Source organism: Chinchilla lanigera, unplaced genomic scaffold, assembly GCF_000276665.1.
Source record: "Chinchilla lanigera isolate Chin_1 unplaced genomic scaffold, ChiLan1.0 scaffold00010, whole genome shotgun sequence".
Taxonomy (NCBI): Eukaryota; Metazoa; Chordata; class Mammalia; order Rodentia; family Chinchillidae; genus Chinchilla; species Chinchilla lanigera.
Window position 1 is genome coordinate 1,621,767 of NW_004955411.1, and position 24,100 is coordinate 1,645,866.

General features: G+C 39.7%; 1 long non-coding RNA gene across 2 annotated transcripts; it reads right to left on the bottom strand.

The window, feature by feature from the left end:
- Positions 1–2,005: 2,005 nt before the first annotated feature.
- Positions 2,006–6,860, bottom strand: LOC102005909. 2 transcript variants are annotated; one of them, XR_259911.2, is made up of 3 exons: positions 6,523–6,860; positions 3,750–3,939; positions 2,006–3,616 (listed from the first exon to the last, which is right to left on the bottom strand). It is a non-coding gene; the product is annotated as an uncharacterized LOC102005909 (long non-coding RNA). The 2 variants fall into 2 exon arrangements; XR_001232783.1 differs by lacking the exon at positions 6,523–6,860 and adding an exon at positions 4,789–4,980.
- Between the last annotated feature and the right edge of the window lie 17,240 nt (positions 6,861–24,100).

The window sequence follows — 24,100 nt, forward strand, 5'->3', positions numbered from 1 at the left end:
GTAAATATCCATACATCGTGACATGGCGGGCACAAAATCTTTTCAGTGAAAGTTCACACCAAAATAAAGGAAATAGAGGTCCTTAACCAGCTGCCCGTGGTCTAGTGGGTCCAGGCGGAACACTCTGTCTTTTCTCGGTGACTCTTAGCTCCACTTTCTGAGGGCTCTTTCCTGCCCATCTTGCGTGGCTATCATTGGGGCCACTGCTGAGTACATGTTCGGCACTTCTGAAATTTCACAGCATATTTGCCGATGTACACGTGACTCTCAGGGTTGTTTGGGTGCTCTGCAGTTAGAGGGTTTTAGTTGTCTGATATACTGGACTTCGGAGTGCTTTAGCAAACTGATTCTCCGGGAAACTTGGTACACTTTTGCTCTACTTGGCTTCGGTCTATTCTGGTACCAGTAGGCACATTGACAATGTTCTTAGACACGATTTGCACGTGTGACCTATTTCCTTGCCTCTTTCTCCCGTATCTCTTCTGTTCAACTTCATCATGGCTGCTTGCGGAGTACCACGGTGAGGTCTTAACTGTGCCTCATTTTGAACATTTCTCCCATCCTCCGGCCACTTCCCAGAGCAGTTCTGGAAGGTCTCATTCATGAGCGTCTTTACGACGTGTGATCAAAAACATGGTAACCTTGCTGAGTGCCATCTGGTGGGAAGACAGGCACATGAAAACACTACAGAGCGCCTCATCCGCCTCATTCACCAGTCTGGCGCTGTGCGGCTTATGGCTTCTTACCAAAACCAAAATACCCGTGGGAGGTAAACATTTTGAATCAGTTCAGCACACGAAACCATGACGGCACAACGGAAGATACTTAAGAAGACTTCCAGACCTGCCTCAAGAAGTAGCAAGAACAAAGGGGTATGTGTGTCTGAAGCAAGGGGGAGTGTACAGAGGGAGATTAACGGTAATAGTTCACAATTTTAAAATTTAAATATTCTCCGTGTTACAGAACATACCTCATATTAAAGTATGTTAAAGTATGTTTTGGCAACTTAAGTGAAACATGAAAGTTAGTACCATATTATTAAAATGTAAAGTGTCAAGAACATTGACTGTCTGATATAATGGTCTGCCATGTCTGCCTAGCGATAAAAGTAATTTTTTAAATTTAAAGTATTACAAAAGCAATAACAAGGAAAGATCCTCCAAGCCCTCTACTTACAAGTTATGCATAAATTATAACCTAACACAGGGCTGGGGATTTAGCTCAGCGGCAAAAGCGCCTGCCTGGCAAGCACAAGGTCGTGAGTTCAGTTCCCAGTACCGGAGAAAAACAAAACAAAAAAACAAAACAACAACAACAAAAAAGATAACCTAACACATATTGTTATAGGAATGACATTTCAATTTTATTGAGCCATGGAATATAAAACTGGTGGAAGTTTAGAGAAGGATGCTTTCTTCCAAAGGGTGTCAATTCTGGGTGTGTAATAAATGTCCAGATGTAGAGTTGTCACACGAGGTCAGCTGGAGAGCAGAATGGGGAATTCAGATTCCTAGCATATATATCTCCATATCTTCCATCAATCTAGCATTCTATTTTATTGTATACAATAAAACAATGTATTTCACTGTAGATGTAGATGTATACACTGCATACATTTAATGTTTTTCACATATTCCTCCAACTGGAAATATACATTTGAAGATTATATATATATATATATATATATATATATATGTGGATTCAGAGGATCTTTGGAATCATAAAGTTTATCAATCACACTCGCTCATTCCTCCGTTAATTATAATGGCCCTAAATTGCTCATAGACAGAGGCCTAGAAATAAATGGTAGGATGCAGTTTTACCTGTGCTTGTGAGCATCTGTGGATGTGTTCATGGCTGTTTTTCTAACAAAAGAACCACTGTCCCCTTCAACAATAGCAAATTTCCCTATTTCATTTAACATTTCAGTCTGTCTCCAGATCTCTTGCTGACTGGAAAGTGTCTTTCCTTTGCACTAGTTCCCTTCAGAACTCTCTGGCCCCTTGCTCAGTGGAAACTGTGTCTTTCCTTGCAATTGGTGCAGTTCAATACCCCACCACACAGACTTCCCAAGAGTACTTGTAGCATTTAGCGAAAGATATGGTTTTTGCCAAAAACAATGCCAGCATTTTCTCCAACTGGTTTAGAGGGCAGATGAGATGAAAGAGTAAACCAAGGCTGAGCTCTGGAAACCTCCACAGGAGAAGGTGATCACTCTGAGAATAAACTGCAGGCAAGCTCAAGACTCTAATGACTATTAGGAAAAATGGCAGAAATTGGAATTGTTGGCAGTAATTCCCAGACTCAATTTGTCAGTGCAGAGATAAAGCACTCAGACACCACGCAATCTCAACAAGGCGAATTTACTTCTGCTGAAGGGTGTGCTACACCTCCAAGGTGAGGTAGGAAGTACTCGGAGGGGCAGCAACGGCTCCTTTCATATCTTAAGGCATGAGTTGCAGCTGACATCCCCCGCCCTCACACCGTTGGCTGGGTTGAAGGTTCACAGTCTACCCGGACTGGCTAGTCCAAGTAGCCTGAGGGGAGGGCTTGAATGGATGCTGAGCAGAGTGGCTGAGGGGGTTGGCTGTGCTGGGAACTGAAAGTGCCCGGCACCAGCTGTGCCAGAGTCCATGCCACAGACAGTTCTATACCAACGGCAACCGTGATGCCAGGGGAGGGGAGGGCAGCCTAGCGTGCTCTGCAGTTTAAGATGGAAACGCTCCCGTTTATATCCTTTGACAGAAAGGACAAGGCTGCAGTTTCTCACAGAATGAATGAGTCCTACCAATATTCTTAGCTTATGTCTAAATACAAATAAAAGGCTTGTTATGTGATTTGTATGTTAAGCATCTTTCCTTTTCCGCTCTGCCATCTACAGCAGAGCTCCCGCTGCAGACGTGAATTAGAGGCGCCTGCACAGTTCCTTCTTCCCGGAGTTGCCTGGCGCTGCCTCTCAGGTTAGTGAGGCTGTGTCCAGTATCTCTTCTTGGCGCAGACTCGCTTAGTCTCCGTGAGATGGGCGTCCTCACTCTGTCCTCTCTCAAACCTTTCTCGTGTGTCTGTGCTGTCCTCTGTAGCCCTTCTTAAGACAATATTTGTGGCACGTGACCGCATTAACCACCTTTTAAAAATCCATTCCTCCAGCCACATTTTGGTTGGTTCCCCATCGTGACTGCTGTTTCAATGCACCTGGAGGCACAGGTATCGCCTGAGGGCAACGATGCTTTCCTTTGGGTATCCCTACGGAAGTGAGATGCGCGGGTCCTCTGGTCATTTATTTTTAATTATTTGAATTAACGTCACACTATTTTTTATAATGGTTGCACCAATTTACCTTCCCCCCCCCCAATAGTGAGTGAGGGATTCTTCCTTTTCCTACCCTAACCCACACTTGTTATTTTTTCTGTTTTTGATAATAGCTCCCCTGTCAGGCATGAGATGATAGCTCGCTGAAGTTTGGGTTTATTTCTACCTGACAGTTAGTGATACTGAGCACCTTTTCATGAATTTGCTGACCATTAGTATGCCTTCTTTGGGAAAAAGTGCTTATTCAGGTCCTTTTCCCATTAATCCGATTGGTTGGAGCAGGGAGCGGTCATGATTCCAAGAAGCTCTGGAAATACCAGCAGAAGTGAATTAATAAAAATATCCCATGCGCTCCTGGGACAAAGGCAGCAGACCGCCCAGAGTGAGGCTGAGCTCTTTGTGTCCAGCCCACCTGCCCTCCAGCCCCGAGCGCCTCATACCTGCTTCATTCGGCACAGCAGCCAAGAGGCACGGTCGTGCCGCCTTGGGATTTGAATTTCTGAAGAGCGCATGCGGTGAAAGCCGCCAGTGCGGGAACTGCGGCAGAGGTGGGAGGGGAGAGGGGCGAAAGCCAGACCATGAAGCTGGAAACAAAAGTTCTCCGCACTGAGAAAAGAAGGGACGCGAACACTGCCAAGTTGAAAAATTGTTTCAGGAAATGCCTGGAAAGCCTTGTTTTTGATGAATTAACTAGACATCAAGTACGACGCCAGAATTTTCACTGCCACCCTATTGATCCTGAAGAAGTGGGCGGGCAGGCCTTGCATGGGCAGCAGGGACCGTATGTGGTTCCACGCCTTCCATGACAAAGTACCACCAGCTCCGAGTTTTATAAAAACGTGAAGCTTATTCCCTCTCAATTCCAGTGGTCAGAAAGAAAGAAATGGAAAATGCAGTCCTGACAGAGCTGCTTTCCTTCTGAACACTTTGGGGTAACTTCTGTGCGACCCTTCCTAGTTTCTGGTGGCTTCTCTCCGGTACCGGGAACCGAACTCACGACCTTGCGCTTGCCAGGCAGGCGCTTTTGCCGCTGAGCTAAATCCCCAGCCCCTCTGGTGGCTTCTGACAGCCCTTCGCTGCTCCCTTGTGCCTGCAACACTGATCTCTGCCCTCCGCGGCTGCGGGCTTTACCCCTCCTGTGTCTCTTTTTAAATCTGTCCACCAGCTGCTGCAGTTAGGGCTCACCTTAATCTGACTTCTTCCTAACACACGTGTAAAAGAGCCCTTTTCCAAATAAGGTCGTATTCGCAGGTTCTAAGGGAATGTAACCTGAATATGCCTTTTGAAAGGTGCGGTTCAAAGCCGGAAGAAAAGGAACGGGGTCTGTGTCTCCACTTAACACAGGGCCACTAAAAGGGCAAAGATAAAACCAAGCAGACCTGGGAGGAAAATTTGTATTTAGTTTCCATGGCAACAGATGAACGTGGTGATGAGGGAAAGATAGTCTAAAATCCTCTAATCTGATGACTTGTTGCCCACCTGAACAGTGTCAGAAAATCCACAGCCAATCTCCGGAGACCCCTTTGGCTTGACGGCTTCCACACCTGCGCAAGCTTTAGAATCACCCACAGGGTGTGTTAAAACCCGAGTTTCTGGGCTCTGCCCGAGCTTCTGAATCCAGCTGGTCTATAATGAGGCCCCTAAGTTTGCATCTCTCACAATACCTGGGCGGTGGAGTTAGTGGGCACCATGTTTTGGGGACCACTGTGTTCGCTTACTGTTTTTCAAATTTCAAAGTACATGTACACCACCTGGAAGTCGTGTAAAAATTACTCACATAATTTTTTAGGGAGTCCAGAACAACTTTCAGCAGTTAACACCGATTAACTTATTCCTATATTAAATCACATCGGAGAAAAATATGGACTTAGCGCCACGCGAGGAGACTCGGCCTGATGAAGGAGGAGCAACGCACTGAGAGAGGGGAGACTTCATGCATTCCCTGCTCAAGGGAAACGGCAGCGTAAGGAAAAGAGGGTTGTCTGTAGTTTTCCTACTTGTGGGCCATAGGAAGATTGGAGAAGAAATTTCATTTATGAGATAAGAAAACTCTGCTAGGAAGAGAGAGGATCAAAGAACAAGAGTATTACAAATTATGATGTTTGCCAAAATTGAAAACTTCATAGACAAAATCGAAATAGAAAGTCTGCTGGACTAATTAATGCTTTGAAGACTAATTTGATGGATTCCTTCTTCATGGAAATCAAGAGAAAGTGAAGAGAAGAGGTGAAAATGTGACACACAGGGTGAAACAAGGGAAAAGATATCTTTAAAATTGGAATCCGAAGAAGAAAATGGAAAAGAAGTAGAAGCAGCCATCAAAAGAGACAGTAGCATTTTATTTCATGTAAATAGAGAGTCCAGTTTTTAGGTTGTCAGAGGACAAAACTCTTAAGGAAATATACTTGGGAAAGAAGACATGCTCTTAAGAAGAATCTGATCAATTTTCTTAAGTTTGGAAAAATAATAAATATTCTGTAAGTTTTTGTAGAGAGTAAACAAGTTACTGATAAGCCAGAGAATAAAATTAGATTACTACCTACAAGCCATTAATAGCAGATAATATTAAAATTCCTATTTGATGTTGAGAGACAAGACATATGATCCAAGAATTTTATATTAAAACAAATTAATAAAAATCACTGAAATATGAGTACCAATTAATTAAATTCATCATGGAGAGTAAAATTAGAGTATCATTCAAATATTCTTCATAGAAAAAAATTTGAATGGATTTCAGGACAATATAAAAAATCAGAATATCCACCAGAGTGGAAAATGCCATAAAAACTGAGAAAAGATGTCAATAAAAAAATCTATGAGTAAATAGTTAAGATAAATATACAATAATAAATAAATTTTTTAAAGAATCATAAAACAGAACAATAAGACAGGAATCAACAGCCATTTGAAATAAAATTCCAATTCACTCAGGAAAATTTAGAATGTTAAAAATAAAGATGAGGGTAAAACTATGTGGAAAATGCCATCAAATTCAATGGGATACAAATATATATAATCATATTTTTCTATCCATATACATACCTAGAAGAAAATGAGTTACAGTATGTTAAACATCAAAAGAGGTTGGTTGTAAAATTAAGTTGTGGATTCTTGAAACCTCTAGGCATAGATTCAACAGAGATAAATACTTCCTGCACAGAAAATTACTTCCAAACTCTACAACTTAAAGTCAGAAATACATCGTCTCACTATATCTGCTCTCGGCAGTCCAGGTGTGTGCAGTCAGCTGGTTCTGGCTCAGGAACTCCGAGGCTGCAGTCGTGCTATTAGACCGGGCTGCCGCCCTCAGGTGAGGAAACAGGCTTCTCCCGTGCTAGACCTCACTGGCCGTTGGTGGATATGATGGTTCTTGCATTTCCTTCATCTGTACTGACTGCCTGGGTGTCTTTGCAGCATGGCACTGGGTCATACCAGTGAGAGACAGAAGAGAACGCCAGAGAAAGAGGTAAGGGGAGCAGAGCAGGATGGGTGAGGAGAGGACAAAGCAAGGGAGAGGAGTGCGCAGCCTCTAACTGGAGGTGATTGCAAATTGTGAGCCCCATAGCAACATTAGGATGAACCCTGGGTGACCAGCATTGTGACACTGTCTCCTAGGACTGTAATGGAGCTGAAAACTCCCCGCTGTTTAGTGTCATAACAGCCATTGTGATGTCACAGCGCAATGCATTGCTCATGTGTCTATGGTGATGCAGGTGCTGTGTTGCCAGTCATATGAATGCCGGTACAGCATAAACACTTCATCACACTTGATGACAAAGAACTCTGATACTGAATGTGTGTATCTGCTCTGCTTTGCTCTCTGTCATTAGAGTGTACTCCTCTGAATCATAAAAATTACCACAAAGCAGTGTTCTATGTTACACCAGCAACAACCTGACACATGTGGCATTTACTGCATTGCTGGAGTGAATCCTGAGGCCATCAGACTCTGTTTGTGTAAGCACACTCTGCACTGTGCACACAACAAAATCACTCCAGGACACATTTCTGAGAACGTACCTCCTTTGCTAAACCCTGGCGGCTGCACTTTCTCTTCTGCCTTGCTCTTTAGGTTGTACTGACTGGTCCTAGTTCCTACAGGAAAGAACAAAACAAGGAAAGTGGAGAAGGGGTCAAAAGGGTCATCTCAGAAGCTGGCTGCAAAAAAATAAAAGCTTCAGAACTAAATAAAAATGAGAAATAAATAAAAGGAAGGAATAGTAAACCCAAGACACAAAAGAAAAGAAAGAAAAAAGAAAATGTTTAGTAACCACAGAAAATATGAATAAAAATTTTAATGAAAAGACAGAAAACCTCTTACATGGATTATAAAAGAAAATGAAACTCTTGGATGTTTACACGAGACAAACTGAAGATGAAATTATACAGAAAAAGTTGCAAATGTGTATCAGACATACCTCAAGTAAACAAACAAGTAATATAAAAATATAAACATCATCCGTCAGCCATTTTTTAATTTAAAGAAGCATAAAGGAGACAAAAAGAAACAAGCTATATTGATAACAGGACTAAGTCTCAAAGACTATATAATAAAGGCAATAATCATCTTAGCACACACCTTAGCACAATCCACAAATGTAAAGGAAAATCTTTTAGAAATATAAAGAGGATTAGGTGAAGCCATAGTCGGAGTCTGAGATACTGTATTAATATTTCCCAATATATTGCTAGATGTTAAAGCCAATGACAGTAATATCTAACAACTAGAAACCTCATCTAAACTGAAAATGAACCGAAATCATACATGATGCATTACAAAAAAGGACACTTGTGTTATGGCTGACTTAGTACTCATTAGAGAAATTGCAGTCTTAAGAATTAATTTTTAACAGAATGAAAAATATAAATTAACTATGCATGCAAAAAATACAAAGAAAAAACAACTGTAAAATAAGCAAAATAAAGTAGACTATAACCTTAACAAGGACCTACTTCTCATATTTGTGAGTTCCTGTAACTGCAACAGCTAGACAGTTAAAGAGAAAGCATATACTTCAATCCATGGTCAGTCTAGTGTGTGCTCTTTTACACTTTCCTTCCCACGCTATCTGGGTATCCAGTTGGTGTTGTTGTTAGTAGTTTCTCTCTGCATTTCACAAACATTGCTATTTCTCTGCTTTCCACTCAGTCTGGTGTTAAATTATGTTTACTAATTACTGCCTTTCTGCTATTTCATTGCCTACTTGTACTTTCTCTGTACACTTCTTTCCAATTTTAAACATCCTAATGAACACTGAGAATTTTAAACAGTTTGAATACATTGGTCCAAAAGCAAGACATTGGAATTCAAAAATTCGTTTGAATGGCCAAGAATTTCTATGTTAACCAAGCAATTTGACTTGTGTACAACACAAATCAAATGTGTGTTAAGGCAGTGTGGTGGAGAAAGCAAATCTAATAATACTTTTTCCTTGTGACTTGCAGTAGTATCAGGTTAGTGATCTCCATTGCCCACGCAAACACTGCCACACCTTGAGGAGCCCAGAAAGCCAAGCACGTCGGCCTGGCCTTTTGTCAAAACTGAGAGTATCCTGGGCCTTTTGCCTTTATTTATCTGAAGACAAATACATAAAAACTAAAAGCAGACTATTGTCACTCAACGTTACCAAAACATATAACCTTGTTTTACTTTATCTCTGCATTTCACTCTGCAAAGGTGCTTCCCTTCATTTTAAAGCAGATGGTATCATTTTTCTCTGGAGAGTTGATATTGATTAACTGGAAGCAATAAATGAGAAAGAGCTGCCACTGTTCAATTTACCATCCTGAGCAACATCTCCAAGGCATTCGAAATGAAGTTAAAATAAAGTCAGAACTACCCTTGTTTCGCAGGAGGGGAAGTGTGCCCGAGGTTTCAATGGCCCGCGGCTCCCACAACTGAGTGTGAAAGTAGAATGACTCACTGCTCAGTTAGTCCTCCTTTGATTCTGCATCAGAAAACCCTCAGGATGAGCATATCGAGTCCTCATTAATTCTAAAATTAAGAACATGATTTATTCTGCATACATAGGTTGGACTCTTCTTCTCATAAACTATTGGAAAGAATAGATTATGCAGTTTCCACGCCCCCAATAAGGCTGTGCTATCAGGTTAAATAACCCTTAGTTATTGCAGGCTGATCAGGCCCACAATCTCCCAAGCCAGGGGACGGTGAAGGCTTAAATAAATGAGACAATGGAAATGATTTCAGGGCTCCAGGAGGGACTGACTCTCTTACAGTTTCGATATTCTCTGAGTTGAGGCAAAGACTTGTCTGGGTAGCCAGTGTTTATTTGGTTTACAAAGAAGGGAGGGGGATACTGAAGAAAATGCAGGAATCTGGGCAGGACTTGGGAATCCCTTCAAGGATTTCTCCAAGTAATACATTATATTAATTTAGGAGAACTGTTACCTCCAGGAAGGCCTTCACTGCAGGAGTGAGATGCCTGCAGCTGCAGTCTCCTTATAGTTAATTGGGGTTGGAGCCAGATGTCCTCAGCTGAGGCCTTATCTTGTCCTTTGAGGTGTCACAGCTTCAAAGGGCAATATAGGCCTCAGAGGTGACCAGGGCCTCACAGAGGTTCACTCACTCTGAGTCCACTGCCCATCTTCAGTCAAGGTGCCTAAGCTTCAGACAACTCACAGGTAAACACAGAATAAATCCAGCTCAGAGTCACTTTGTACCGGTCTCCAACACTGCGAAAAAACCTGAGCTTACTGCTGTACAGAAAATGGATATTAAAAACCCCCAATCATTAATTTAGTAAAGGAGGCCAAGATGAGCACTCTTCTTCATCAAATTACTTCCCTCCACTGGCGTCTGCAAGATGAAACTGTGTCCCTATAGTTTTGCAAAGGGTATTACTGCATGTAAGTCCCCTGAGTGGTGGTTACTGTCCTATCATCGCCGTGCTTTTTGTGACTTCCTTATAATGACCACTTTGCATGGTTAATGAGATACTTCACAGGTGTTTAATTAGAACTGTATTGTAAGTGGAACTGAGGGTACTAGCTTACCAACAGAAGATTAAGTTAGTAGCTAATAAAAATAGTAGAGGACGGCTCTAAACACATGTGCCTTTCATTTGCAGAGCTTGTACCAGAATTTTGGTGTTCTGTTGCATGTGAATGGTTTACCCTCAATATTCTAGATCTAAAGTCTAGCTCTTAAACATCCATTTAATTTTTCAATAAAATTCACTAACCATAATTGTAAGACATAAATCAGAATGGTCTGCTTTAATTAATAGCTTAACACAAAACTTTTAGATATTAAATCTTACAAAAATGTAATTTATGTAGCTGGGTGTGGTGGCACACACCTATTATCCCAGCACTTAGGAGGCTGAGCCAGGAGGATCACCGTGAGTTTGGGGCCAGCCTGCACTACAAAGTAAATTCAAGGCCAGCCTGAACTGCATAGTGAAACCCTGTCTCAAAAAGACAAAGAAAAAGTAACTTATAGTTGAAATAAAATTGCTTACAGGCTATCAGTTTACAATAGAACATTTAGTCTTAAGACTTTCGGCAATATACCAAAAGGCCTTTTAATTTTTAAATATGAACAAATCCTAAATGTCAAAAACAATCCCACACAATACCCATTCCTTTTGAAAATTTCCCTGTTTAAAAACACTTTTATAGCTTCTGTGGTTAACTCCTTCATTTCTAAAGAAGCTACTTTGCCTCTTAGCCTTGTGGGTCTTGCTACAAGTATTTTTATTTAAAAAATTAATTTTTGCTTTATTATATAAAGGATACCTTTAAGAAATACACGTGCTATTTTATTAAAACTGTCAAAAAGAGAGTTATATATAGAAAGTGAAATTATTTTGAGTGGAAGAAGATCTAAAGAATGGAATTTATTTAGCAATAGGTAATTTGCAAAAGATTCTCTTTAATAAATTGCAATCAGTAAAACCTTGTCTATACTGTTCATGTCATTTTTAGATGGTTCCCTTACTCCTCAATATAATTTTCCATAGAACCTTTAGTAACTGAGGGACCGTTTTCAAATATACACTGCACCTTTCCTGTTGTGTATTTAATATCACTGCTGATATGGCCCTGCAAGTCCTCCGTCAATTTTTCAAGAAGTAATAATAGCCAAGCAATTGTCCATGTCAGTTTCCACTTAGGCAACCTGAGACTGAATCATCCACTCAGAACTAGCTTCAGTGGAATGCAAGTTAATACTTTAGATTATCTGTGAAGTGGGTGCATGTTAGTTACCTTTTACATAACATTACCAAAACCTGTGCCTTAAAATGGCTCCCCTGTAATATTTCACACTTTCCATGCGTCAGTAGTCTGCCGTGGCTTACCTAGACCTTCTATCTGGGTTCCGTTAGACTAGAATCAAGGTGTTAACCAGGCCCAGTGCCTCCTGGGGTCAGGGTGCTCTGTGAAGCTCCCTCAAGCTGTTGGCAGAACTGCAGTTTCGAACTTGTAGGGCTGACGTGCTGCCTCTGTCCTCAGACAGGGTACAGCGGCCGTCTGCTCCAGGTCAGCGAGAATGTCTCTTCAACCTTCACTCTCCTCGCCTGGAGACAGGGCTCTGCTGATGAGCTCGGATCCACCCAGGATATTTAGCGTTTTGTTTAATTTAGAGCCAGCTGATTAGGGATTTTATCTGAATCCTTGAAATGCCTTCACGTTTAAAATACCGGTTAGAAATGAGTCGCAGGATTTACCTGTACTCCGTGAGATGGGATCACACCAAGATGTACTGTCATATTTTATTGACCTTGTTGTATCATAAAATTTGTTTATTTTAAAAAATTATAAAAGTGTCAATGATTACAATATTTAATTAGAAAGACATTTTCTTTGATAAGTCACTGACATTTACAGGTGAAATTTCACGGGTATTCTCAGGTAAGTATGCAGCACCGGAAAACTCATAGGAGACTCCCGCCCCCATCTCTGCTTGTAGTGACCTCCTACTCCCCTTTGATCATCCTCACAAATCTCCTTCCTGTGAGTAACTAAGGAACAACTCAAGCTGTTTAATACACTGCCCAGGCAACTGATCGGGTTCACATCACAGTGAGAATCATCATTCATAAGTTTAGTCTTTCTACCGAAAAATAGGTAAATATGCTGATGGAAATGAAAAAAAAACTGTTTTATTGATTTCTTGTCACTTTTCCTTTTCATAATTCTGCATTTTTTCTTTCTTACCTCTGCTGTTTTAATCATTCCGAGTTTTTCATAGTATCCATTAAGAGTTTGGTTTTGAATGTTCCCCCACATTTTTTATTAGTGCATATTGGTTATGTAGATTAATGGGTTTCATTTTGGCAGATTGGTACATTCATAATGTAGTTTAATTATTTCTTCATTTGTTCTGTATGCAAGAAAAAAGAATTCATTTTTACACATGCCCAGCCTTATATGTATATAGTCACATTATTTTGTGTATCTGTTTGTGGTAGAGGATGTGTGCATGTGTGCGTGTGTGTAATCATATGTGGTATGTTTTCAGGTCTTTTGAGGTCACCCTATCTCATAATTAGAACTTTCTCTATATTCTAAGTAAAATTGCGTGCTAAGCCTCCATTTTGTAATTTAAAATGTTGATCCATTGAGAAGCAGGTCAAGGGTGAAAATTGAAATTTGATACTTGTTTGATAAAAATAAAAATATATATATAAAAAAAGGTGGGGCTGGGGATTTAGCCAAGCGGCACAGCGCCCACCTGGCAAGCGCAAGGTCCTGAGTTTGATTACTGCATCAGAAAAAAACAAAAAAATAAAAATATAAAAAGGATATTTGTTTGACAGACAGTCTGTACACAAACCCTGTGGCTGCTTCCCTGAAAGGTTCAGAAAGTTACACACACACTTCAAAGCAGAGTCCTACGTACAGTGGGACTCACTGTCCTTTCAGTCCCAGAATCAGGCAACATCCCTACTAAGTGACAACCCATCAGTGGAGCCGTATTGCGAAGCCCAACGAAAGGAACCTGTGATAAGACTCCTGTAAGTCTATTACTGTTTCAAAATATTTGAAAAGATCTTCTGTGCTTCCTTCTTTCTGAACAGTTACTTGGGGAAATCAGAAGGACAAGCGGCCAGCTCTGCACCTCAGGGCTGCTTGTTTTAAGAGGTACAGCAGTCTCCTCCCCTTTGTTATAGCTCTATCGGTTGTCTAGACCATTGGGAGAGAGAAATGTTTGAAAACACACAACAATTTGTTGGAACTTGGTGGGAACCGGGCTGGGATCAGCACCCTGCTCCTCGGGCCTCACAGCTCCTGCAGTGCAAGCAGGCCTGGCAGCCGAGGAAAGTCCCTAAACGTGGGGCATTCTGAGGACTGCAGCTACTCACACACGTCCTCCTTTCATTCCAGTGTTTCAGGATTCCTGGAAATGAAGGTGAGGACAGGTTCATCCCACTCCAGTGCAGATGCCAGGGAAGAAAGCCGCTTGGACTCAGGAAGCGGGCTGGGTCAGTGTTTTCCCAAGTGCTCATGTTCTAAACGGCTGTCATACATAGTAGGTAATACACTGAAATAAACAAATAATATAGGGTCTTGTGCTCCAGTGACTGAGAAAGTACAATTACAGACACATTTTTCTTCACAAATCTCTCAGAATCTCTTTTGTACTAACATGTAGTAAGACTCATCAGGACACCAAGCTGTGGTTTGTAGTTTTTAACACGAAGTTTATTATAAGCCACACTCCCTCCTTCCCAGAAGGATATAATGAGGTTAACATTCCTAAACAAGCACACTATTATTAGAGCCTACATGTGTTATTACCCTTAACCCAAAAGCTGAGAAGCTGTGCAAGTTAGACTCCTCAAAAACAAAGATTTCTTGCAAGGATGAATGAAACTAGCAAAGCTTTGTTAAATGACTTTGGAATAAACTGCTCCCTTTCATGGTCTGTGTGTGTCTTTCCTAAAGAATTCCTAACTAAATTTCACGATTTTACCTTTGCTGCTTGATAATCACAGGGGCATAATAACAAAGATAAACATTTTGAGTGGAAATTAAATCCTTGTAAAACACTTTAGTTTTACCTGTTTGATTTCAGCTTCTGCCATTTTAAGCCACATTCACTATGCTTTAGATGTTCTGGGGCTGTGTTCTGCTTCGTTTTGCTTTTTATTTATTTGAACAGTCTATACTTCCCAGGCCTCTACCTGCTCGGAAAGATCCTTTCTTCATTGTATTTAAAGTTGATCAGTCAGCCCAGCACAGTGGGGCACACCTGTAATCCCAGAACTTGGGAGGCTGAGGCAGGAGGATCACTGCAAGTTCGAGACTAGCCTACAAAGTGAGTTCAAGACCAGCCTGAACTGTATAGTGAAACCTGTCTCAAAAATACAGAAAAAATATATATTAATTGGTCTTCTTTGTCCTCCAGCACTTGCTGCCAGCTTAAAATCTTTCGGCTTTTCACCTACTGATTGTCCATGTCTCCCTGGTACGATTCCAAGTTCTCAAAAGTGAAAATCCTTCCACCTTGTGCACTGCAGCACGCCCAGCAGCAGGCACAGGGCCTGCCCAGTGGGAGGCAGGACAATTAGAACAGGAACTGTAGGTGACTGTATGGTGGTCAAGACTTTTCCAGAGTTGAAAGATAGTCGGAGTATTCAGTTTTGCAGTACTCAGCTGTATGAGGTAAACTCCTTCATATAGTGAAGCAGACGTTTGAAAAGGTTGGGAGCAAAGGATAAAGAAAAACGTCATGCCAGACAGGAGAGGAGGGCTGATGACGTGGGTGGTGAAAAGAATTCCATCAGTGGACGAGGAATACAGAAAAGCATGCATCTGTTTAGAACAGGGCTCTGGAAGCTTGCGTCGGTGACAGTCGCCCCTGGCCTTGCTCACATTCTCAGTCACCAAGGACAAGGGGCCCACGCGGGGGACACTGTCCTCTGACCGCAGGGCAGCTGCGCTTGGAGGGCGTGCGCAGGGCGTCTGAATTCGTCCAGGAGGTGAGGTCCCTCAGGCGCTCTCAGGTATGTAACGGCTCAGGGCAGGGACAGCTGATCCCTTCTAAATAAAGAATAAACTAGTAAAAGGACTGAATGAAAAATTCAAAATACTTCCTTTCTTAAACCTCAGTAGCCCCGTTGAAACACAAGTGTAGGTACATCTGACATAAACAGACAGAATGCCTCAGAGTGCTTGTGTCAGCAGTTTATCTTTTCCTACAATTTTTTTTTTTGCAAATGAAGAATTGTTTCTCATTAAACATACTGTATATTGCAATTGAAATGTCTCTCCAAACAGCCAGTGAAAACAACAATTATATCCCCTTAGTTTCCTACTCCACCTTTTTTTTCTCATTGTAATGCTGTGCTGGGAATATAAATCTTTTTTTTCTTTTGCAGGAGAAGAGTTGGCAGAGCTTTATAATGGCCATTTTCCTTTTCTTTTTCTACTTTAAAGAGAATTAAAGAGGTAACAAAATAACAAGAAAGACAAAAATGAAACAACATAAAAACAATAAAAATGATACAAGATTTCAAAACAAAATGATATTAACAATGGTTTTTATATTACATATTGTCATCTTCAAGGAAGTTGCTCAGATTACCAAGACTGATCAACAATTAAAGAAAATAAAAAGTAATAAAAAAATTAGAAACAATACGGAGCTTCTCTAAACAGGATGGTAGGAATTCAACAGTGGTTGTTATATTGCATATTGTTGTCTTCCAATTAGTTGTTCAGATTACCAAATATAAGCATGTAAAATTGCTCAAGAAAAAAATTTAAGCATTAACTGTTCCTTTCAATAAACCATTAGACATCAGCAGTACAGTTATCCCAGCTATAAATATATATATATATATATATATATATATATTTCCCTTCCTTCTTCCTTTTCTCCTTTCCCTCATCCCAGTTGTTCCTTCCCTTTCAGCAATTTCTTTCCCTTTCATAATAATGGTCATTTTTATTGCAAAAAATTAGGTAATGATCTTCATTATCTTTGAGTGACCTCAAACACTATGTTATTTTCATTGCAACTGAGAAAGAGCCATAAATCACCTGCGGCAGATGCTATCTCTCATCAAAAGGCCTTTCTTTACGTCCCTTGCTATTTCAGAGGCTATGAATGCTCTTTCATTAGCAATGCTGAAAGGAAATAATTTCAGCTACATTAAACATATGCATAGACAAAAAGTCTGCCAGGAAACTGGCCAAAATATTCATGGCAGCACTGAAAGACAAAATTATTCATGATTTTGTTCTTTATACTTTTCTAAATTTTTATAGTATTCTATCAGTATCATTGCATTTATGGTCTATCAGAAGGTTTTATAAGGGGTATAATGTTAAATCTTTTTTTTTTTTCCAGTAAGGGATATAATGTTATACATATATTTACATCTATAGAAGTGAATCTAAAATTTGTTTAAACAAGGCTTCTAAAGTTTAAGAAAAGGATTCTGAATTTTTATTCACATTTATATATATTAATTAATCAGATTAGGAAGAAAAATGCATAACAGGAGATCTGATAGAAAAGGAATTAAAATATTAATGGTAATTATCTGTGGTTAAATAGTTGTCTTTTTTTCTTAATTTTAATCTATTTTTCTGACATTTTGTTTTTTATTTTATGCAAAAAATAAAAGAAAATTTTATAACAAAATATTAGGAGACTACAATAGTTAATACATTGTGAATTATTATCTCTAAAGTAGTTAGTCAGAGGACAAGATATGTACATAAAAAATTCTCCAAATGATATTAGCACAAAACTTTCTTTGCAAGGAACTAAGAGAAAGTACTAGTATAACTATCTTGTATTTTTCCCCTTCTTTCCTTCCCCCTTTCCTCCATTCTGGTTCCTTTTTCATTTTGAACAATTTCTTCCAATTTCACAATCTCTGTTTTACATTTTGAACCTTATCTACTCTTTCAGTTTCTTACACCAGGGAAATATGACGTTTATACACATGAGTCTAATTTATTTCATTTATGAGTACAGTCTCAAGTAGCATCCATTTACCTGTAAAAGTAATACTCCATAGTATAAAAAGATCACACCATTTTTATCCATTCCTCAGCTGATGGGCATTTGGGTAGTTTCCAAGATTTAGCAATTAGCATACCTCACAGAACTAGAGAAAACATTCCTAAAACTCACTTAAAAACAGAAAAGACCTAAAATATTCAAAGCAATTCTGTACAACAAAGGTAAGGCAGTAGGCACCACAATGCCTGACTTGAAATTATGCTACAGAGCTACTGTGGTAAAATCAGCATGGTACTGGAAAAACAATAGACCTGCAGATCAGTAGAATAGATTAGAAAATGCAGACACAACTCCAAGCACATTCATCCCCCTTATCTTTGACAAAGGAGCCAAACATGTTCACGGGAAGAAAGCTAGCCTCTTTAATAAATGGTGCTGGAAAAACTGGCTTTCCTATTCCAAAGAATAGCTAGAACCATGTCTATCACCACACACTAAAGTAAAAATGGATCAAAGATCTAAATATTAAAAACAGAAACACTAAATCCACTAGAGGAGAAAGTAGGTAGAAATCTTGAAGACATAGGTGTAGGCAGAGAGTTCATGAACAAAAACCAAACTGTACGGGATATATTTCAAAGAATCAACTGGGATCTCATCTTATTAAAAAGTTTTTGCCCATCAAAAGAAATCACCAAAAGAGTGAAAAGACAGAAGCCACCTGAGTCACCAGATGGCAAAGAAGGACCATGAACTTCACATCTGTGAACGATAGACGGCTTCAAGTTTATTTTTGAAAACAGAAACCAGTCTGGTGAGTCAGATAAGTAAAACAGTTTGTGCCCTCTAAGCAAATTGTGTGAACAGACTACCACCCATAAAGCTCTCGTTCCAAGTGGCAATATGGCATCTTTTGGGTCTTCTCTGCTTCTTTTGCTATCATCTTGGATTACTCCAAAACTGCCTCCAATAGAGGTAATAAATAGTGACTACCTACATGAGACCTTAAAACTAGCCACATCTTCCTCCTATTATCAAGAGCCATCTAAGAACTCGACAGACAGCCTAGATAAAGTTTCCCCGAGTGTTAGCTTTCTTCAAGAACAGACAGACTCACTGGCAGCCATGGCCGGCAACTTAGAGGAGACTAGACCTCCTAAGAGCTGAAACAAAGGGGCTATGTTTATCCCTAGGAAGAGGAGTGTTCTTCACTTTTCAGGTTTTCATCCACTAGCTATTAAACAAGATAGAATCAAATTTAAATACTAGCATAACTATCAGGGTAAGAGTGGATAATAAAAGATAAGCACATAATAAAGATAATTTTAGACACTGATAAATGCTATAGAAAAAGCAAGTGAATACAATAGAAGGAAAGTGAAGGAAATTAGAATTTGATAAGAATTGAAGGGAGGTACATACAACACCTGAAATCAATGTTTAGTAAATATTAATTTGCTGCAAATTTATGTCCAATGCACTGTTCTGAGATGAGGAATATGAAAAAGTTGCTTCTTTTTTGAGCCCCCAAATCTGGCATATTCATATAGCACCTGATTTTTAATGCAGTGTTTCTAAAACTGTGAACACTGAACCAGAAGCATCAGAATCACCTTGAATTAGAACCTTACCTTACTGGGTTTTACTGTAGAGCTGCTGAATGAGAAGTAAGGTGTGTCTATCAGCCTTTATTTTAACATCTTTCAAGTGGATTCTGATGCACAGGAAAATCTGAGAACCAGGACCTCACTCCCTGTGCAAATGATTATGTTAATTTGAGCCAATTTGATCATCCCAGTTAACTGGAAATCACCTATAATTTAATGTGTTCCCTTTTCTCTCTTCTTATGTAAGAGTTCTCAAAAGAACACAGGTACTGCATATTGGATGAAGAGGCTGAAGCAGGGCATAGTCTCTCCTCTGAGGCTATAGAGAAGGGCACATATTTCCTTTCAGAAGTAGCTCTGCAAAGTGACCAATTACCATGCTGTGAGAGGCACCATGCAGGAGAGAACAGCTCCACTTAGTTTCAGCACACTGACTGCTCAAAGAAAAAAAAATAATGTTTTCTTTTTTAAAAGCTTCTAACCAGGAGAACCAGATCTAAGGAAAAATATGGCTCTTTATATGAATGTAGAGAAATTGATTCAGAACAAATAGCTTATCCTCCTACTTTGTTAGCTCTTACAGAATAGACTTGGGAAAGACAAAAGAATAAAATATGATTGTTATGACCTCAAGTAACTCTTCAGAAAAATCATTAAAATGTTCATACAGCAAACTCCAATATTTATTACACAGCTTACACGCCCTCCACAGAGATGTCTACACTTTTTATCTTGTTAATAACCAAACCACTCATGAAGCCATGTCGCTGTTATTTATTTTTTTTCTTTCAATTTTAGAATGTCTTTTTCTGTACTAGGGGTTGAAACCATGGCCTTTACACTGAACTTCATCTCAAACCCTTTAATTTTTCTTTATTTTGAAATTAAAAAAGGAGCTGGGGATGTAGCTTAGTGCAGAAGCCCTGGGTTCCATCCCCAGTACCACAGAGACAGAAGAGAGTAGAGGACAGAAGGAGTGACGGCACACAGTAAGGTCAATTCTAATGGTACGAATAATAAAAGCCTGAACTGAATATAACAAAGTAAAATAATTCTTTGTTTAATTTTGGGAGAGTCCTCCTAAGCCACTGAGTTGCCCAGGGTGAACTGTGTAACTTCTCTTTATCACCACTTGCTTGTCAGTGGTGCTGTTGCTAGTTCCCTGGGCTACAAGTGAGAAAGCATGGCATGTACTTCTCCCAACGTGTATGTCCTCCCATGTGAAGGAAAGAAACAAAAGGATAGAATAAGGAAACAGAGAATATGATGTCTTTTTAGGTACAGAGTCTGATAAAATTTACCTTATTTCAAAACAAAATAAAATTCATATTAAGTATGTTTCTCAGTGAAATAAGTAAGGTCCAAATTTGGAATTTTCTTGCTCTAAATTTTTTAGATTCAAAAAGACATGTAAACTAAAAGTAAAAGCACTGGAGCTGAACCCCAGATAGCTTTGGGAATGCTGGTGAGCCGCTGCTGCCCCTCCCCCACGAGCTTGGGAGCCAGGCAGAGCCCCAGACAGCTTTAGGGTCCGGGAAGGCACTCCCCACCACCCCCTGTTGGAGCTGAGCTGAACCTCGGGCAGCTTTGGAAATGCCGGTGAGCTGGCCCTCTCTCTGCCCCACCAGCTTGGGAGCCAGAGGAGCCCCAGAAAACCTTAAGAGCCCTGGATGCCACTCCCTGCCCCACCCCACACACTCAAGGCAGCTAAACTGAAACTCGGACAGCTGCAGGGGCCTCAGTGACTGTGCACATACCCCCCTACTGGTGTGGGAACTGGGCTGGGGCCAAGGCAGTGTCCAGAGCCTCAGTGATCCCAACCCGCCCACTACTACACCCCAGTGGAAACAGGGCTGAAGCCTGGACAGCTTTGGGGACCCCTGAGTGGGAGCCAAGCTGAGCCTGGGACAGCTGTGGGAGCACTGGGGATGGCACCCTGCCCCCACACACCATCGTGGGAGCCACAGTGAGCACCGGGACATTTGGGTCCTGCCCGGCTACTCCAACTTCTTCCTGGGAGAGAAGTTGAGCTCCAGGGAACCTCTGGATCTCTGAAAATGACAAAAGGAAGGAGCAAAATGCAATGGCAGACCTCTACCCCACCACAACAAGTTCAGGAGATATTGACACAGAACAGCTTGGAAGTCATACACCTGAAATTTCTGAAATGATAGCAGCTGAAATAATGAAAACCTCCATCAGGCCATAAAACATATTAGATCAGAATTAATCTTTGAGGTAAAAAAAGAAATGACAACAATAATGAGAGAATTGCTTAGCACATCTAAGAAGACATAGAAAAGAAAATAGAGGAGCATAAAAGTTAATGGAAACCTTGAATGAACAATATAAGAAAGAACTGGAATGCATGAAACAGATTCAAACAGATATCCAGGAAATGAAAATCTCCATTGAAAGCCAGAAAAAACCACTTGAATGAAGCTGAAGATAGACTTTCAGACCTTGAAGACAGCATTGCTTTGAGTGACCGTGAAAGGAAGGATTTCTTAAAAATAACAAGACACCAAGAAATAACAATTCAATAGCTGCAAGAAGAAACAAAGAAAAAAATCTAAGATTAATAGGTAGCAATGAAACTGCAGGTTTCGGTACAAATGACATAAAAAGACTTTGCAAACTTAATAGCAGAAAATTTCCCAAGCATGGAAAAAGAATTGGATGTCCAGGTAAGTGGGGCATACAGAACTCCAACTAGCCATAACCAAAATAAATCTACATCCAGACATATAGTAATCAAGATCCCAGACATTCATCAAAAGAACAGAATATTTAAAGGTATTAGTGAAAAGAAACTGATCACTTATAAAGGAAAGTCCATCATAATCACAAATCATCAAGTCAAGAATAGCTTGGAGTGAAATATTTCAAGTCCTGAAAAAAAAAACTTCCAACCCAGATTGATGTACCCTGAAAAAGTATCCTTCAAAATTAATGGAGAAATAAAATATTTCCATGATAAAGATCAACTGAGGAACTTCATGAGCACCAAACCAATCCTACCAAGAGTAAGGAAAGATATTCTAGAAAGACCACAACTTTAAGAACAAAAACAGAAGGGAATCACCAAGCAGAGCAAGCAGTTAAACAGAGGGAAACAAGAGGAACCAACAGCAGGAAAATAACATGACAAAGATAAATCAATACATATCACTTATAATCATCAATGTAAACGGTCTCAATCTCCCTAATGAATATAGACGAAAAATTCTCAATTAGATACTAGCAAACAGAATGCAACAAATCATTAAGAAGATTATACACCATGACCAAGTGGAATTCATCCCAGCAATGCAGGGATGCTTCAATATAAGCAAATCAATTAATGTAATATACCATTACAATAGAGCCAAAGACAAAACTTTCAAGATCATCTAAATTGATGAAGAAAAACTTTTGATAAAGTGAAACACTTACTCATGATAAAAACCCCACAAAATTTGGCATAGATGGACTTAACCTCAATATGATAAATGCCATCTATGACAAACCAACAGCTAACATCATTCTAAACGGTCAAAAACTGAAAGCGTTCACTTTAAAATCAGGAACAAGACAAGGATGTCCATTGTCACCACTCCTATTCAATATAGTTCTGGAAATATTAGCCAGAGCAATTAGACAAGACAAAGAAATAAGAGGAATAAGGATAGAAAAGGAAGAAGTGAAATTATCATTATTTGCACATGACATGATACTCTACATGGAAGACCCCAAAAACTCTACCAAAAGGTTCTAGATTTAATAACCAAATTCAGTAGCATAGCTGGATACATAGTCAACACATTAAAATCAATAGCATTCCTATACACAAACAACATGCACACTGAGAGAGAAATTAGGGAAATGACACCTTTCATAATAGCATCTAAAAAAATGAAATACCTAGGAATCAGTCTACCAAAAGAAGTAAAAGATCTATACAGTGGAAATTACAGTACTCTGAAAAAAAGAGATCAAAAAGGATCTCAGAAAATGGACAAATATTTCTTGCTCATGGATAGGAAGAACCAACGTTGTGAAAATGGACATACTCCCAAAACTGTACAGATTCAAGGCACTCCCAACTAAAATAACATTAGTATACCTCACAGATCTAGAGAAAACATTCCTAAAATTCATCTGGAACCAGAAGAGACCTAGAATAGCAAAAGTAATTTTAGGCAACAAAAGAAAGGCAGGAGGCATCGCAATCCCTGGCTGGAAATTATATTACAAAGCTACTATGATAAAATCACATGGTACTGACAAAAAACAGACCTGAGGATCAATGAAACAGATTAGAAGATACAGATGCTATAAACTATAAACAAACTCAGCCTCCTTTTCTTTGACAAAGAGGCCAAACATTCACTGAAAGATAGCCTCTTTAATAAACGGTGCTGGAAAAACTGGCTTTCCACATGCCAAACACTAAAACTAGACCCATATCTATCACCATGCATTAAACTAAAGTGAAAATGGACCAAAGATCTAAATATCAAAATAGAAGCACTAAATCTCCTGGATGAGAAAGTGGGTAAAAATTTCAAAGACATAAGGGTTGGCAGAGAGATCATGACAAAAATCAAACTGCATGAGAAATACTTCAGAGCAGCGACAACTAGGATCTCATCTTACTGAAAATTTCTGCACATCAAAGACATCACCAACAGAATAAAAAGAAAACCCATGCATTGGGAAAAAATTTCATCCAACTGCCGCTCAGCCAAGGGACTTCCATCTAGAACATAAAAGAATTTTAAAAAGTCAGGCCCACTGAATTCAAAGACTCAATCCAAAAATGAGCATCTGAGATGAATATGCACTTCTCAGATGAAGAAATACTAATGGTGAATAAATATATGAAACATGTTCAGCATCATTAGTCGTTTGAGAAATGCAAATTAAAACAACACTGAGATTCCATCTCACCCCAGAAAGAACGGTTAGCATCAAGAAATCAACCCATAACAAATGCAGGAGGGGCTGTGGGGAAAAAGAACACTTCTCCACTGCTGGTGGGAGTGTAGACTGGTGAAACCACTGTGGAAAGCAGTCTGGAGATTCCTCACAAAGCTAGGATTAGCAGTACCCCTTAATCCAGCTCTTCTCCTTCTGTGTATTTTTCCAGAAGAATTAAAGACATCATACCACAATGATATATGTGCACCCATGTTTATAGCAGCACAATTTGTCATAGCTAAATCTTGGAAACAACCCAAATGCCTATCAA